Source organism: Xenia sp. Carnegie-2017, unplaced genomic scaffold, assembly GCF_021976095.1.
Source record: "Xenia sp. Carnegie-2017 unplaced genomic scaffold, XeniaSp_v1 HiC_scaffold_16, whole genome shotgun sequence".
NCBI classification, from domain to species: Eukaryota; Metazoa; Cnidaria; class Anthozoa; order Malacalcyonacea; family Xeniidae; genus Xenia; species Xenia sp. Carnegie-2017.
In genome coordinates, this window is record NW_025813469.1 from 10,059,741 (window position 1) to 10,076,138 (window position 16,398).

A 16,398-nucleotide genomic window follows, 5' to 3' on the forward strand; every position below is an offset into this window, starting at 1 on the left:
TTTTAAGCATCACAATGAACTAAAGACTATATTTTTGCACGAAAACGAGGCTATATACTGGAAATATAGTCAAACACAGGTTTTTGGGTAATTTTTTTTGAATAAAAACGTCTTTCCAGTTTCAAAATTGTTCCAGTAGACGTGGTTTTTTTCATTATTAATAATAATAGCTAATTCTTAAATACGTTTGATTTTGCATGAAAATGAGGCTGAATTGCGCAACATCTAGAAATAACTCTTAAAAGCAGCCTCGTCGGACTGAATAACATGCGGATTCGTGTTCTACGCCAAAAACTGGTCTAGATAGTCCTACTCCTGTAAATTACCCGCTCAGGTGATACCTACCTCACTCAACGCCTGGACTATGTTGTTTTATTTACAATGGCAGGGAAACCATCGGCTTTAACGGACCAAACTAATCGAGACTGGGCTCCATCTAAAAACCTTGGACATACATTTGTCGAAAAAGTTGATGTGGATCGCTATGCTTGTATTTCGAAAAGAAATGAAAAACGAAAAAGAAGTGAACAGTTAAAACAGTACTTTCAGCAGTGACCCAATCGACTTTTACAACCCATCTTGTAGACGAAGAACACGGAGTCACATCTGCTTCATTGTCAGAATCAGAATCGAACAACAAATATTCACAAACTTAACCGAGTTTGTATAAAATAACCGCAATTAAGAGCGAGATCAATCGCTTGACCCAAGAAAATCTTGAGTTAAAAAACAAGATAAGTGACATGACGCTTGACGAGAAATCCTTCTTAAATGACGAAGAAGTCCTCTTTTACACTGGTCTGCCAAATTGGAAGATCTTGTCAGCAACATTGGAGCTGGTACGCCCCTACACATTCTCCCAAATGCTCTTTGTCACCATTTAGGCAGTTGCTTTTAACAGTTATGAAACTGCTACTTAATTTAATTGGTGTAGATTTGGCTTATCGATTTGGAAACATCAACAAGGGAACTGTATCAAGAATTTTCTTACAAGTAATTGATGTTCTTTATAATCGATTAAGCTCTCTTATTTTATGGCCTGACAGGGAAGCCTTAAGAAAGACCTTGCCCATGGATTTTAGAAATCACTGCCCTAATTGTGTTGCCATCATTAACTGCTTTGACATTTTTTTGGATTGTGTATTAAATCCTCTTTCAAGGGCACAAACTTACTCATCCTACAAACACCACAACACGATTAAGGACTTAATTGTTGTCACTCCCCAGGGTACAGTAAATTTTATTTCCGGTGGCTGGGGAGGAAAAGTAGGTGACAAACATTTGACTAAGAACAGTGCTCTCCTTGATAAGCTCTTACCTGGAGATGCACTCTTAGCTGATAGAGGCTTTGATATCCAGGAGTCAGTTGGTTTGTACTGTGCAACTATCAAGATGCCAGCTTTTACTAAGGGTAAAAAACAGCTCAGTGACATTGAAGTTGAACAAACCAGACAAAGTGCTAATGTGAGGATTCACGTGAAAAGAGTGATTGGAAACATTTGAAAGAAATATGCACTTCTGAGTTCAACTCAGCCAATTGATTTTGTAAAGTCTAAAGATAATGAGCCCACTACAATTGACAAAATAGTTACTCTTAGCTGTGCACTAATTAACATTTCTTTCATACCTTATCAGTAAATAAAATTTTTGAAAGATTTTGCATGCGTACACTTAAAATTGTACTAATAATATTTATAAGACATTTGATTTCATTATATTTCACTTATTCAATTTTTTGGGTCTTAAGTATAATTTTCCAGTTAACTCTGGAAGGAGTCCCCTCAATACAAATTTCTTTGCTGCCTCTATGCTCCTTTCTAGAAATTCGTTAATTTGCAAGATTTGTCCAACAAACAAGTATTTCTTTGTCCACACAACAAAATCACAGTAGCTCAAGCCTGTGCATGACAACTGAGCAATAACTTAATAAAGTTAATTGCTATACATTAAGCTTGTTAAATGAAATTAGAATAATTTACAACTGTACTTGATAGTAATATGCATGAATTCTTTTAAGTTGTTTTGTGCCATTTTTACTTCAATGCAAAACAACCTGTCATCTGTTGAAGTATCAATTGTCTCATCTTTATGGCAAAATGGACACTATCAAAACAAAATCAATAGGTGATGTAATTATTATGTTGACCTTTTCCCCATGAAACATAGACACAATGAATAACAAACCTTTATTTCACAGATCCCAGTGCCACAATATTGGTAAGAGACAAGTCCATCTGGAGAAGCACCAAGAAATCCATGGGTTAAATGAATCCAGAATCCACTCTTTGTTACTGAGACATTTTCATGGTTTGTGTTTAGCCATTTCCGATATTCGTATCTTGCCACATCTTCATGCTGGCAACCCCATCTTGTTGCTGCAGTTGAAAATTTCTTCAGCTGAGGATAGCAAATGCTTATGATTAGATTCGTAGAAGGTGAATCTCTGTTGGTGCGAAAAGCTGCTTTGAACATTTGTGCAATGTTTTTGTGACAACTGAGAAGCATTTACTTAGCAATAAGCAAGCAATGATCGTCATATTTTTCACCAACACTTGACGCACCCATCCATTCACAAAATTTTGATGACTATCAAGACTCTTAAAGTTTTTTTTAACTGCTCTTTCGTGTACGGACTGACCGAAAATAATAAATACATCCCAACATGAATGTAGCTGACAGCAGGCCACAGAGCGATATCGTTGAGCCATTGATTTTTTGGTATTTCGTACGGATCATCTCCATTGGAATGTCCTAATTTCATTTTGTAACGCGCTTTACTATCCTTACACTGAATATTTTCTATATATCCAGGCAGAATACCTTTTTTCACCTACAAAGCGCTGACTTTAGGTTACTAGCCATATCAACATATAAAATGTGCACATGTGCTTGTTCTCCCTCCACACGCTCCCCATGCGTGACGTCAGGTAAAATTTTAAATCACAAATGAACAGAGCAATTTTTCTAACAGCAATGTAAATCGATGTGAATGATGGCTTAAATTCGTGTCATCACATTATTAACACAGAATAACTGAATAAAAGGATATTTGATTATTTCTTTTCATTGAAGTTTGTATTAAACAATGCTTGTCTCACATTAATTGCCTAGTGTGGAATCAAATCATTCTTGCTTAGCAACTGACTTCATCAGAACATATAACTGTATGGGCGTACGGAATATTAATAATTGTGTAGGCTAGAGTTCACATTTCCATGATTAGTCAATTTAAGCTCTTTTAAATACCATTGTTTTGTATGCATCACAATATGCATATTTAAGTATGAGCCCTCCCCCAACCACTAAAGATCAACCTACAGCCATTTTAGTATATATATATGCACTACAAAAAACGTCAAATGTTTTAAGTCAGCTGTACTAACGCTGCGTTTACACTATACCGGATTCGCTCATCAAGACATCTTCATTTGCTTTAAAGGGGCAACTCTTCGGAATAAAGGCTTATTAAGTTGATAAATTTAGTCCATTTGATTGTGTTACTGACGTTGAGCAAATTTACTGCCCTTTAACAGAGTTGCCACGCCTTGGGATTTCTCCGAAGATCTTGGGATTTTCTGCTCAAGCTTGGGATCTTGGGGTTTTTTTCGAAATATTGTAAAATCTTGGGATATTTTGTTTAAATATTTTATAGGTAATATTATCTCGTATTATGAATTTATAAATAAGTGTGACACGTGTTTATAAATAAGCTTGACAACCTTCACACCCTCCCACTGAAGATGCCGCCTGAATCTGATGTTTATTTGAAAATAATATAAGTTCTTTTACTGTGGATATTCTTTAAATTAATGTACGTGTATTCCATAGAACGCTGAAGCATTTCTTTCGATCGAAAATATTATTAATTGGTATTGCATTTCTTGGTTGTCTTTACTATTGAACAGTAGAAATCAGGAGGGAGTGAATATTAAAAATAATTTTTAAAGTGGAAGTTTGACAACCAAAATCTGCCATCACAGCCATGTTTTTGACAACCGGGTCCAGGCCCCTTGTTCCCTCCAGTTCTTGTTCAACTCAATGTATTGAACGCGAACATTAAACATCCAAAAAACTTTTTCCTGTATGGTTTTGTAAAAACAAAATGGCGGCCTTTTTCTGAGGATTCAAGCCTGAGGTAAACTTGACTTGTTTTGCTTCATTTGGGTGGGGAGCTCAAAACACTACAGTGCATACACATTTCAGAAGCAAAATGTATGACGAAGAAAGCAACTCAAGTGATAAGAATGATCATCGTCCATTGAGAAAAAAAGCAAAACCTGAAGATAAAAAATGGTACAAGCAATCGTTCAAAGATCCAGAATTAGCAGATTGGATTTCAAAAGATCCTGGAAATAAATTCACAGTGAGATGCAAAGTGTGTGAACATACATTCAACGGTCCGAACAAGTCGGCTTTGATGAAACATAAAGCAACAAAGAAACATACTGATGCATATAAAGCCAAGCAAAATACTTTGCAAGTGAGCAAGTTTTTTCAAAAGCAAACAGGGCCAGATGTTGACGAAATGACAGCAAAAGCTGAAGTTTTGTTATCTGGTTTTCTAGCTGAGCACCGAACGCCTTTTCTTCAGGCTGATCATCTCAGCGAGTTAATGAAAAAAATGTTTCCCGACAGCAAAATTGCTCAAAAAATGCAGTTAAAAAGAACAAAGGCATCATATGTTGTTCAAGAAGGAATTGCACGAGAGGAAGTGGAGTCAATATCAGCAATCTGTCAGAAAAACAAGTTTTCTCTGATCGTAGACGAATCCCAAATTCTTGCTGTTGTCGTCAGATTTTACCATGAAAGGAAAGTGATTGATGCTTTATTGACTGCCCTTGAAGTAGAAAACGGCACTGCTGATGGATTGCATGCGGCTGTTAAAAACTTTTTTCAAGAACGAGCCATACCACTAAGTAATGTTGTTGGTTTTGCTGGCGACAATTGTTCAACAATGATGGGCAAAAATGGAGATTTTCAGGCTCTTTTAAAAAAAGATGTACCTGGTGTATCTGTCTTTGGTTGCATTTGTCACTCCTTTGCTCTCTGCACACACTATGCAAGTTGTCGCCTACCTTCATGGTTGGAAGCATTTGTGAAAGATGTCTGCTGTTAATTTTCCCGTAGCAGTCAGCGGCAACACCAGTTCCGTCTCATACAAGATATTGTTGGAGCGCCTCGTCATAAAGTTCTCAAGATTTTACAGACGAGGTGGCTCTCCCGAGGCCAAGTTGTTGCCAGAACTTTAGAGCAATGGGATGCATTAAAACTTTTCTTTCAATCTGAGTCTCCATGTGATCGTGTAGACGGGGCAGTCAAGATCTATGAAACCATGACGACGAATGGAACCAAGCATATTATGGCATTCCTAAATTACATATTGTCAAAAGTGGACAGATTAAATGCTGAATTTCAGGCTCAAGATTTCAAGCTGCACACACTGTACAGTTCTATATCGGATGAGTATAGAGGCATTTTGGCCATGTTTATCCACGACAAAGTCGTACGAGAAACACCGTTGGAAGAGATTGATCCAAATGACGTAAAGCTATACAAGCCTCTCAACGATATTCATCTTGGAGGAAGATGTAAAGTCCTGTGCACCCAACAGTCTTTGGGTAGCCAAGAACAACGTTTCAGAAACGATTGCCGTAACTTTCTCGTTGAGTTATGTGACCAAGTATAGAAGAGGTTTTCTTTCAAAAGCTATCAGTAGTCAACCCTTCAGAGGCATTATCCAGCAGGCGGTCATTTAACTCGATAGCGGTATTAGCACACCATTTTCCGTCTTTAGTGTCTGAAGATCAATTGGATGAACTTGATGATCAGTGGAGGCAATTGTTATATGCCACAGACTCTCTTAAAGGCATGATTAATTCCCCAACACAGTTTTGGGATGAGATCAGAGCTATTAAAGATGGTAACGGCAATAAAAAGTTTGAACTTTTGGGAAATTTTATGTGCAACCTGCTTGTTTTGCCTCACTCATCTGCCTGTGTCGAGAGAATTTTTCCTCAAGTTAACATGATAAAGACTCCTCAAACCAAACGCCTACATTGTTCAACTTTGAGGAACAGATTAATTGCAAGACAAGCTATTGCTCGACAAGGTGCGCATTGCTACAGGTGGGAGCCGTCTACGAAACTTGTAAAAGACGTACAATTTGATCATTGTCGGAGGGAGTTCTTTAAGAAACATTGTCAGCGTCAGGAACAGGAAGAAAATGTGACTGATGTTTATGACATTGTAAACGAAGAGACTGTTGAGATAGGGTCTGGTTAGCACTTAGCATGTTGTCGATTTGGCTGTTTCTACGATGTTACCATCACCATGTTTGACTTTTTTATGTACTGTTGCGTTTCACCAACTATATTTGATTATTTCAACACTTATATACATAAACTATCGATTTTTATGAAATTAAAATTAAACAAAAATCAATTCATCCCAGTCCTTACATTATGCGTTCATTAGTGGGGCTAATCGTGTACCCATGACAAAGGGGTCCTCCAGAAACGACTGTGGGGGATCTTGGGACTTTTTGCTCAAAATCTTGGGAATTTGTAAAATAGTGAGTGGCAACACTGCCCTTTAGCACAAATGAAATTCAACTTGCTACGATAGTAATCCGGTATAGTGTAAACGGGCCTAAGTAATTATTTGATAATGCGTTATTATAAACATTTTTCTGCTATTGATAATATTGCTCAAAGTTAGGGTCATCTATTGCATAAACCAAAACAATAAAAATCATATGCCGTATCTTTGCTTTGCATAACAATCTATTCTTAAGATGATTTAACTTCCGTGACACTAAATAATATGGCACGTATCGACTCAAAAGATATACATACAGTGCTTAATTTGCCAAGAACGTCAAGTGCGAAAACCTGATAACTTAAACTGTCAACCAGTAAAAAGTTTGTGAGAGAAAATAAACTGAATCATTATGTGTGTTTACGATGTATAAATCAGTCCATAAATGTAAATTGTTTACGATCTATAAAGCTTTTTATACATTTTGAATTAAATTTATTCTTGCTATAATGCCAGAAATTATACTTATTATAGATTACCTGAAAAAATATTGTATAATTATGCAATATGTGCAGTGGCGTAGCCAGGAAAAATAGTCACTCCCGCCAATCCTCCTCGCGCCGGAGGCGCGACCCCACTAGGGGGGTCCGGGGGCATGCTCCCACGGAAAATTTTGAAATCCAGAGCCTTGGAAACAGCATTTCCTGGGATTTCGAGGGCGAATTATTTGTTGTACAATAATTTATAAAACCCATTTTGTTAGCTGCATTCTTAATGTGGCAATCGTTGAAACTGCAACTAGTTAAAAGGTACTAAAGGTGGCTCAGAGAAACGTTACGCAGGAGACAATTGTCCCCTAAAACATAATTTACTCATCACTGCCCCTGCATAAACAGAAGAAATTTGTATTAGCACAAAAAATAATATAGTATACGACACTTCTAAAGTGCATAGAGAGAGATTTTCCTTAGCATTCTACTTGTTAGTTTAAACTTGTTTAGATTGGGGCAAGTAGACAGGGAGGGCTTTATTCTTTAAAGTTATCCTTAATTTTCTCAATGAAGTACCATGTATTATACGAACAAATATCAAAACACCTACTATGCTCATCATTTATAAAGAAAGGCCAGCCTCCTGGGTTTTTCTAAAAATTTTTCAACCACCTCGTTATGCAACACCTCTGATTCCTCTTTCTTTTCAATGATATCTTTGTGAATAGATATTCTACACAAAGAGCTAAGCCGACCTTGACCAATTCTATTTCTTAAATAGCTCTTTACCCTTTTTAAGCAAGAAAACGACCTCTCTACTGAAGCACTTGCCACTGCCAACACACCATTCAATTTTAACAAATTTACCACTTGACCTAAACTCGACTGGAGATTAAATTTGAAGATGTATTTAAGAACCTCATTACTGCACTCTTTGTGAAAGTCCTTGTCGTTGTAAATGAAGGAAAGTTGACTCTTCAAAGTTTGGATGTCAAAAAGAGGACTATACTTATCTTTGAGAAGATTGATTTTCTCCTGTGGAACTATGCCCTTCCATGTAGTAAATAGTTTAGGATTTACAAGGTCCAAAAACTCGAACTGATTAATATCTTGAAATCGTTAACTTAACATGCCTTTAATGGAATCAATAATCTCAAAATAAAGCTGTTTGTAATTGTATCTACTATCTGCTCTGGTTGCTGGTGGGCCTACTTTTTCTAGTGCAGTTTGGTAAAACTCGGTGAAAGCTTGATCTGTGCGAAGTGACACAATAAACGGCTTGAAATTGTCAATCTTGCTTATGCCATAGTTAAAATGGGTTTCCCTATTTTGAAGAATGGAATACAAAATTGTGGACTGTTCTAAAATCCTGTAAAAAACACACAAACAAAACAAAGAAAGCTATCAAGATAATGCAGTAAGCCACTTATTTTACTTAATGACTCATCATCCAACACAGCTGGTTGTTCAAGTACCCCTCAAAAATATCTAAAAGTTTTTCATAGTTTTTGTGCAATACATTGATTAATCTAGAGCGATAATACCATCTTGTTTCACCAGGGGCAGGAAACTCAAGGTTGTTAGATGTGAGAAAAGTTTTTCTTTTTGGGGCATTGCTTGTAAAAGTGCTGAATGTAGCTATATTAATAAAAAAGATTTTAACAGGAGAAATTGATGAGGCTGACTGGCATAGGACCAGGTTCAATCTATGAGCTGCACAATGAACAAAATGAGCAAAAGTATACTCTTGTCAAACCAATGCTTGAACACCATTGATATGGCCAGACATGACAGAAGCACCATCATATGTTTGTAAAACCAGTTTTTCTTTTATATTAGAATACTCACCAAGTTTATCTTTGACAACTTGTGATATTGCTGTGGCATTTCTGTTCATACTTACATCCACAAATCCTAATTGCCTATCCATAATTTCATTTGCTTTGTCAAACCGAGCAATAACACTTAGCTACTCTTTGGTGCTTCATCAACCTGAATACTCATAAGATGCTTCATCAACCTGAATACTCATAAATGTGCAATCATTTATTTCCTTTCTGATTTCATCTTCAATAATTGAATCAAGACAGCTGATAAGACAATTTTGAATTTCTGGGGAGACTCCAGTAAATCTTCTGTCACCAACTATATCAGATTCTGCTAGTCTACTGTGCAGTCGACGCTCAAATATAGAATCAAACTTAGCAAAACATTCGAGCAACTCTCTATAATTACCTTTGTTCAAGCTACCTTCGGACTCATTGTGACCTCTAAATGGCAACTCTTGCTTTGACAAATACAGCACGGCCTCAGTAACAGTTTTTAAAATTTCTCGATTTTGTCTTACCTCCTCATTGTGACGCTGAATCTCATTTCTTCTAGCGAGGGACATAAGACAATCAATTCGTTCACTAGCTCCATACGTTTTCCATGTCTTAAATGAATTCAAATGCGATTTAGATTTTTCATGCTTCTTAGCATCAGACATAATACTCCGCATATCGTTGTAGCCATTCTTAGTCCACGATGGCGATGTTTTTTGGGAAAACATTAGACATGGCCAACAAAACAGTTTCTGCAAGGTTGTACTGCCACACAGCCAGTCCTTCGCCTCATACCAATCTCTCTGAAATGCTCTTCCCTTATTTTAGATAGTTAAATCAGGAGTAGGCCGTTCATGAACGATAACATTCTGTTCGACCGACGATCGAGCAGAGAACAGTTTAGCTAATAAGCTATTTACTAAATCAACATCAGTTGAGCAAATCGCAGTCGCACTTGAAGCCATTGTGTCATACACAAATACAAAATAGCAATTTGAGAGTAAACACAATGGAAAATTAATACCGACAATGACACGTAATTTGATAATCACTAATCGCTGTACTCGTATTAAAAGGTCGAATAATTACAACCTCCGCCAATTTAGGCCCTGTCTACACGTATCCGGATAAATTTGAAAACGCAAAACTTTTTTTACGGTATTAAAAACTTCCGCGTCCACACGTAATCGTTTTCGGATCGTTTTCGCCCGTCCACACGTATCCGGATAAATTTGACAACACTGATAAAATTCCATTTGAGCATGCGCTTCAGACAAGATGAGCCTGCAAATAACGTGTACGTATATGTGCTTTCTTGACACTTGACATTCTTCTGCGCATTGCTATTAAATACAATTCAAAAATTATGTCAAACGCATTAGAAAATTCGTCCAAATCCAAGAAGAGCAAAACCGAAAACTTTGTGTGGACGGACGATGAAGTGGAGCTCCTTTTAAACGTTGTTCTTGAGTACAAAACTGCAAGAGCTGCGGAGAATGTTGACTGGGAGACATGCCAATCTAAATATTCTGATATTTTGAATTTATTCCTTCGCTCAGTATCCATCTGAACATGATGCAGCCCAAATTGAAAAAGAGTTTCCCCACCAGAATAATGAAGTCAATAAGTCAATTATTACTTCAAAACTAAAAGCTATCAGACTCAAATTCCGCGCTGCTGTTGATTGTGGTAAGAAAAGTGGGCATGGAAGAGTTGTGCTGATTTATTTCGAGAAATGTCAGGAAATATGGGGAGGCTCACCAGCTACGACTACAATGGCATCTGGAATAGAGACGCAAGAAATTCAACAAGAGTTTGAGTCAAGTTTAATATGTCCCAGTCTCGTCAACTCTATTGGTACACCCATAGCTTCCTCAACATCCAGCAGCCCTCATACCGAAATACCTACTCTTGACGATGAAGAAAATGAACGAAACTGTGTTTCTGAACGAAGAGAATATTTAAATTCTAAATTGAAGAATTATAGACAAAACAGATTAAAGAGAAAGTTATCAACAGACGAACAACTCCTGAATGCCATGCAAGAAGATCTTGAAATATAAAAACGTCTTCTTGAAAAGATGGACGAAGTGGATAAGCAGCAGGCTACCCAAATGAAGAAATTCTCGCAAAATATGGAACAACTTACTGGGTGTATTGTGGAAGGTTTTTCTATGCTTCGTCAAGTAATGCTGCATCCTCAACCATTACCTCCCCAATTTGCAACTCGGCTTACTGGTTACAACAGCAACTGGGACAGACCACAGGCTGCACAGCCCATGAATGTAGAAAATAGCACATTGCACTTTAGTCACTTTACAAATGAAAATTTTTAATATAATATGCATTACTGAAATGAACATAGAGTGATATGTATATTTTATAAGGTTGTAGTTACTTAGTAACAAATATTGCATAGTGAGATGAAAATAGTTTGGGTTAAGATAAAAAATAGGTTTTGTTAAATCATTGTTCATTGAAGTTTTGGTTTGTCTATGGATCAAAGTACCTTGTCAATATCCTTCTGATTTTTTACCTTCAGCTTCATTACAGTCAGTTCTGAATTTATTGTCGGCAATAACTGGCTGAAATTGTTTGTCATACTCGACAGAAGCAGTGACCTTTTCGTCTGCAATTCTTTCACCACTAATTTCACAAAAATTATGTAGTACAAAGCATGCATACACCACAAAAGGTAGCTCATCAAGATTAATATCCATTGGATGCATTGCAAAACGAGCTTTGAGTCTACCAAAAGCACATTCAATGACCATCCTTGATTGGCACAAAGTCATACCGAAATACTGTTCCTGCTGATTAGACCCACCATTTGAATACTCCTTCATCAAGTACGGCATTAATGGATATGCAGGGTCGCCTAATATAAAAATAGGAACTGGATCTTCATCAGTTAAAATCTTGCGTTGACATGGTGGTATCTTGCCATTCTTCAACAATTGGTTTAGGCTGGAATTTGAAAAAACCCTTGCATCATGCACACTTCCAGGCCATTTCACAACCACATCCATAAAACAGTATTTATGGTCACATATAGCTTGCACATTCAAACTGTAAGTACCTTTTCGGTTAATATAGTCAGTAGGATTTTGTCGTGGCTGCTTTATTGGAATTTGTGTTCCATCAATTGCACCCAAGCACTGTGGAAAACCATGTGCTCTGTAAAAATTGTTCACTTTTTCTTGCACATTCTCTTCAGTAAATGGCAATGTTACATACTTTGGTCCAAGGTGTATTGTTATTGCCTGGCATACCTTTCTCACAATTTTGGAAAAGGTCTGTCGAGAAATACCAAACGCATTTGCAGTCTTTCTCATACGACCTTCATCACTGAGATAATATAGTGTGATAGCAACTTGGGTCAACACATCAACAGGAGATCTCATGATAGTTTTTTCCCCTTGGATGTAGGGTCTTAATTCTTCGGCTAGTCTGTCAATGGAAACTCGAGACATTCTAAAATTTTCTCGCCATTCTTCTGGGACTACTAGTTCACGTATAAAACCGTTCCACCAAGCATTTGTTCTTCCAGGTCGAATCCAAAATCTTCGCTTTTTCCTTTGACGCTTCTTGCTCAACCGCTTGACAATCCCCCTTCCGGTACCAAGCAACGAAAGCTGACGAATAATATTCATACGATTTCGAATATATTCTCCGTGAGAATTCAACACCGCATTATAAAGCTGGACGCATGATATTATGCTTGAAATAAGGCAAATCAATATCGCAACAACCTTTCGTGTTTCCGCCATATTTGACCAATTAGTTATACGTCATCGTTTCTGTATTTTTACGGTTTCACCCGTCCACACGAGACTAATTTTTTTCCGTTTTCCAAAAATTCCACTCTGGACAGCGTTTTCAAAAGTATACGGTTTGTGTGGGCGTTTTATCCGGATACGTGTGGACGGAACGTACATCCGTAAAAAAAGTTTTGCGTTTTCAAATTTATCCGGATACGTGTAGACAGGGCCTTAAAATAGCGGGAGTTCGACTATAAAAACAGCAGATTTGAGCATGCGTCAAGTCCCTTAGCCAACCAGAATTCAAAACTTCTTATATAGAATTATATTGTATGTTCCGCCCTCTGAAGATGGGCGGAATACGTGGAGAATCGCGCGAGTATGCAATGTGCGAGAAAAGGCGGTTGCTAGGTTACATAACAAATCTTGAGACTTTGCTGTATTACGATTACGAACCACCTAATAAAGCGTAAATATGAACGAATAAAACATAATGTTACAAATTGTTCGTGAAATAATGTATATCTTATGTCCAAATAGAATATTTATTATTTTTTTGGGAAATTTCTACTCCCGCCGGGCGGGAGTAGCGGGACCGCTAGCTACGCCACTGAATATGTGTCATTTCACTAACTTTGTGATATAATTCAATGAAATATATCCTCACTAAGCGAATTTATTTTGTACGAGTAATTCTACAGTTAATGTTGAATTGTTGAAATATTTGAGTCATTTTATAAGTATAGAAATATAGACCAGCAAAATAAGCAAATCCGTTCATTAGTGATATAAACTTGTATCGCTTGTTGTATATATGGTCTCTGAATTTGATGATTTTCGTGATGTAGCAAATGCCTCTCGCTTCCGTTGGTTTTCATGACAAAATCTGCCAAATGTTTTTTGGTGATTTCATAAAATTATATGAGTTAATGAGTATATACGCATTAAAACTTACATTTATAGCACAAATCAATCAATTTGCTCCAAATTTAAAATCAAACGTGTGGAAAATAATAAAAATCATAAAAGCCATATCTATGCTTTACATAACAATCTGTTCTTAAGATAATTCGAATTCCGTGGAACAAAATAATTTGCCACGTATCGTCTCGAAGGATACATCAGACGCTTAACAGTATAAACATGAAAATCTGAAAGTTTTAACCATCAATCAGTGAAAGGTTTGTAAGACAAAATACACAGAATCATCACGCGTGTTTAAGGTGCTTATGTACGATGTAATATGATCATTATTTGCTACTAAGTACTATCACGTTTTTATATGTCTTGTCTATGTTTTTAAACCCTGCTATCATTATGACAAGAGATATCAATGAATTTTATAGATGCAGATAAAATTTTAAGTCACAAATGAACAGAGCAATTTTTCTAACAGCTATGCAAATCGATATGAATGATGGCTTAAATTCGTGTCATCACATTATTAACACAGAATAACTGAATAAAAGGATATTTGATTATTTCTTTTCATTGAAGTTTGTATTAAACAATGCTTGTCTCACATTAATTGGCTACTGTGGAATCAAATCATTCTTGCTTTGCAACAGACTTCATCTGAACTTATAACTGTATGGGCGTACGGAATATTGATAATTGTGTAGTCTAGAGTTCAAATTTTCGTGATTAGCAAATTTAAGCTCTTTTGAATACCATTGTTTTGTATGCATCACAACATGCATATTTAAGTATGAGCCCTCCCCCTAAAAATTAAAGATCAACCTACACCTATTTTAGTACATATATATATGCACTGCAAATAACGTCAAATGTTTAAAGTAAGCTGTACTAAAGCTGCGCTAACACTTATTAAGTTGATAAATTTAGTCCATTTGTTTGTGTTTCTGACGTTGAGCAAATTCACTGCCTTTTAGTGAAAAGGAAATTAACTTGCTACGATAGTAATCCGGTATAGTGTAAACGTGTCTAAGTAATCTATGATAATGCATTATTATAAACATTTTTTGCTGTGGATAATTTTGCTCAAAGTTATGTTCATCTATTGCCTAAACAAAAACAATAAGAATCATATGCCGTATCTTTGCTTTACATAACAATCTATTCTTAAGATGATTTAAATTCCGTAGCACAAAATAATATGCCACGTATCGACTCAAAAGATATACATACAGTGCTTAAATTTGCCAAGAACGTCAATTGCAAAAACTTGAAAACTTAAACCGCCAATCAGTAAAAGGTTTGTGAGACAAAATAAACTGAATCATTATGTGTGTTTACGATGTATAAATCAGTCCATAAATGTAAATTGATGGCGATCTATTAAGCTTTTTATACGTTTTGAATTAATTATAATGTTACTATAATGCCAGAAAGTAGATTTATTATAGATTACCTGAAGAAGTATTGTATAATTGTGCATTATGTGTTATTTCACTAACTTTGTGTTATGATTCAATGACATATATGCCTCACAAAGCGAATTTATTTTGAAAGAGTAATTATACAGCTGATGTTGAATTGTTCAACTCTAATTATTCGTTATTTCAAGCATTTGACATTGTTTTTGCTGGCATACGATAGAATATATTTTGCATACCTAGCTCCTTAACCCGCTTTCAGCCATATTTTGCCGTCTTATGTGCTTTTTATCGCCGAATATTAAAAGTATTCGGCAAATCTTGTACATTTTCCTGATCATTGATGATAAAATAATATTATAACTCCAGTTTTGTCAAGTTTGGATGCAATGCAGTGTCTTTTATCTTAGATATTTCGTACACGGACATTCTGTTATTAGGGAGTTTTAGCAAGAGTACGACTACGAGAACGAGTACGAAATTTGACCGTGTAAGGGAATGGCACGAGGAAGTTTGTTGTCGTTGTCGCTTCGTCAAAATTTTGCTTTAGTTGTACACAACAGAACGAGCCTTTTATTGTGTAAAACACCGACGTTGGCGAAGCAGCTACGGCTATATTTGTCAATAATGATATCAAAGAATCGATAATACTGATTTTGCGAGAGGATAGGACTCTTTACAGTAAAAAATCTTCACTATTTTGAGTTTCATGTACGATATATTTGTACTATTTTATTGTTTGTTTACCTTTCACTTTGCGTACGAAATACATGAAAGTTTTGCAGGTCATATTTTCCTTTTTAATGTACATCTGAGCTCAAAAAGGGTTCTAAATTAAAGCCAGGATGCTCGAAAATAGTACTGTAAACTAATTTCTTACAGAATGAAGAAATATACCTACTTTCTTTGCTTAAAAAGACATCGTAGTCGCGACTACGAATTTTTTACAAAACATCGTACTCAGATTGATGACGGCTACGTGTTTTGTTGTCGCAACAATGTTTTCGCGCCAAAATGACGTAAATCGTACTCGTAGTCGTACCAGTGAACTCCATATATATATATCTGGAATGATAACTACAATACATTTTATAGATATAAAATTGAAGCCAAAGTCCTAGTCTCTTGCGCGGTTTGTACGTCAGTTCCAGTCCTTCAAAGTCGAATATTCACGCGGTTTGTACGTCAGTTTCATTCCCCTGAGTGCCAAACATACACGGCCAATATAAATTTGAATACAAACTGCAAAAGCATAAACATATAAACAACATCACGACAAACAACACACTAGGCCAACTCCTCGCAAAAGGTTATTTTTTACAGCTAAAACTTTACTACAGTGAGTTCGTTGTAACTTACAACTTGTAACGAGGAAAAGCCAACTGAAAATTACACTTTATGCTAAAAAGGCAATACAATAAGAAAATATGACGAGAAAATATTCAAGCAT

At 36.2% G+C, this 16,398-nt stretch overlaps 1 long non-coding RNA gene across 1 annotated transcript; it reads left to right on the plus strand.

Moving 5' to 3' along the window:
• Positions 1-284: 284 nt before the first annotated feature.
• Positions 285-15,003, plus strand: LOC124435824. The gene is made up of 3 exons (XR_006945167.1): positions 285-369; positions 2,223-2,228; positions 14,993-15,003. It is a non-coding gene; the product is annotated as an uncharacterized LOC124435824 (long non-coding RNA).
• Positions 15,004-16,398: the final 1,395 nt, after the last annotated feature.